Raw genomic sequence first — 2,838 nt, forward strand, 5'->3', positions numbered from 1 at the left:
CTAAGCACTTCTCCCATGGCAAGAACAACCAATTGTAACACCCTCGATGCGACTATAGCTCCCAAGAGGCCATCACGGTAACACACTCAGTTGATTCATTTTAATTAAGTTAAGGTTTAAGTTATCTACAACCGGACATTAACAAATTCCCATCTGCCCATAACCGCGGGCACGGCTTTCGAAAGTTCAAATCCCTGCAGGGGAGTCCCAACTTAGCTCATGACAAGCTCTTACGGTCAACAAAGGAATAGACCTCCTCCCAAGACGTTCCGATCAGACTCGGTATCTCGGTTCTTCAAGACACTTCGACAGGTTAAAACAAGACCAGCAACACCGCCCGAATGTGCCGACAAATCCCGATAGGAGCTGCACATATCTCGTTCTCAGGGCACACTCAGATGAGACTAGCTACGAGTAAAATCAACCCTCAAGTTTCCCCGAGGTGGCCCCGCAAGCAGCTCAGTTCGGACCAACACTCAGAGGAGCACTGGCCCGGGGGTGGGGGTTAAATAAGATGACCCTCGGGCTCCGGAAACCCAAGGGAAAAGAGGCTAGGTGACAAATGGTAAAACCAAGGTTGGGCATTGCTGGAAAAGCTTTAATCAAGGCGAACTATCAAGGGGTTCCCATTATAACCCAACCGCGTAAGGAACGCAAAATCCGGGAACATAACACCGATATGACGGAAACTAGGGCGGCAAGAGTGGAACAAAACACTAGTCGAGAGGCCAAGCCTTCCACCCTTTACCAAGTATATAGATGCATTAAGATAACAAGATAATATATAATGATATCCCAACAAGTAAATAAATGTTCCAACAAGGAACGGCCTTCAATCTTCACCTGCAACTAGCAACGCTATAAGAGGGGCTGAGCAAAGCGGTAACATAGCCAATCAACGGTTTGCTAGGACATGGTAGGTTAGAGGTTTGACATGGCAATTTGGGAGGCTTGAAAGCAAATGGTAGGCATCATAGCATTGGCATAGCAAAAGAGCGAGCAAACTAGCATAACAAAGATAGTAGTGATTTCGAGGGTATGATCATCTTGCCTGCACAGTTGTCAGAGTTGACTGGATCCTCGAAAGCAAACTCAACGGGCTCCTCATTAGCGAACTCGTCTCCCGGCTCTACCCAAACAAGACAAACAAGCAAGAAGGACACAATCAACCACGTGCAAGGATCAAACAATATGATGCAAACATGGTATGCTATGCGGGATGCGATGCGGGATGCATATGCAAGATTTAACAGGAAATGCAAGAACCTGGCCTCAACTTGGAATCCAAGTGTGCCACTGGAAAGATGAGATGAAATTGCTCGAAAACTATATAAAGAACGTCGGAATCGGAGTTACGGTTTGGAAATGGCAAGCGATTCAAAAATGACACCGGTCTGCGATTTACAGTAAGTAGCCATCTAAATGCAATGAGATGAACATGCTACAGCACCCAAACATGACAAAAAAATACATGGCAGGTATGCATTCAAGACGCTTAACAAAATTCTAGCACAGAGCTATGGCCAATTCATCCATTAACAGGTTCAAACAAGCATGGCAAAAATGCATATGACAAACAGATGTCAGACTTAGTGAAATTAACACTTGTCTAGAATTTCAGATCAGGTAGCACTCTTCGGAGCAACAAAACTACATGCTACAGGACCTGAACGTGGAAAAATAAAGCATAGCATGGAGCTACTCAAAGAGCTTAACAAAAGTCCCTTAGTGACCTTGAGCCAAAAGGGATCATAAAATACAATTGCAAGCACGTGAACATGGCAAAAACATAATCAGTTTTCAGACTTATTGAAAACTGACACATGCTGAAACATAACTCAAGTAGGCATGTTTACGAGCTCGATGCACTCACTACGGTGCAAGACATGATAAGATAAGCATACTCTATCAAGAACACACAAAATTCAAGCTAGACATGGCAAGAACAATAGCATAGCATGCACGGATCAACTACAACATCATCGGCAAAATTGCAAACAAGTTGACAATCTGCCCAGATTCACAAAGTAGCAAAAGTAGAGCTCGATTGACTCAAGCTAGGGTGCTCCATAATTGCAAACAAAGACATGGATGGATAGAGCACTACAAGATTAACAAAACATCCTTACTGATCATCCTCAAAAGAGGCACGGATCACTAGGAAACAACATGAACATATGGCAACATGAGATAAACAGATCAAGGACTTAGTGGAAATGCTAAGTCCCTGAAAACAGAATTACCAAGTGCACCACTTTGCAAGCTTGTGCTATTCACCACACACATCACAAAAATACATGGGTTGCACCTTTGGAAAGATGACAAAACCCTTAACAAAACATATGTAGAACTCATGGGCATATCATGCACACATTAATCATGGCAAAAATGACAAAAAGCTAAATGGAGTAGCAGATCTGACAATTATCTCAAGTAGCCCTCTTCTAACAGCATTTCGGGCATCAAGATGAACTCAAATGAAAATGATGCAACAGAATGAAATGATGTACTCTCGGAGGCGAACATTTTGATATGCTATATGCATGAATAGGATCTACAGATGCAAAGTTACGAGGCTATGAACATGAGCACTTGGATCTGGAATTTTTGGGACTTAGAGGAAAAATCAACCCCGAGATAAAAGTCAATAGAGCACGGAAGTCGAGGCGGTGGCGGATCTCTCCGGAGCCGGTCGGGACTTCGCCTGAGAGGGGGCGGGGAGGCAGATCCGGAGCTCCCTCGGCCGGATCCCGACGGCGGCGAGGTAGAGGATGGCCGGCGGGGTCGGCGGCTCGCGGTGGCGCCCGGCGGAGGCGGCGAGGCGCGCGGCGGAGAGGC

This window comes from Triticum dicoccoides, chromosome 3A, assembly GCF_002162155.2.
Source record: "Triticum dicoccoides isolate Atlit2015 ecotype Zavitan chromosome 3A, WEW_v2.0, whole genome shotgun sequence".
Classification (NCBI taxonomy): domain Eukaryota; kingdom Viridiplantae; phylum Streptophyta; class Magnoliopsida; order Poales; family Poaceae; genus Triticum; species Triticum dicoccoides.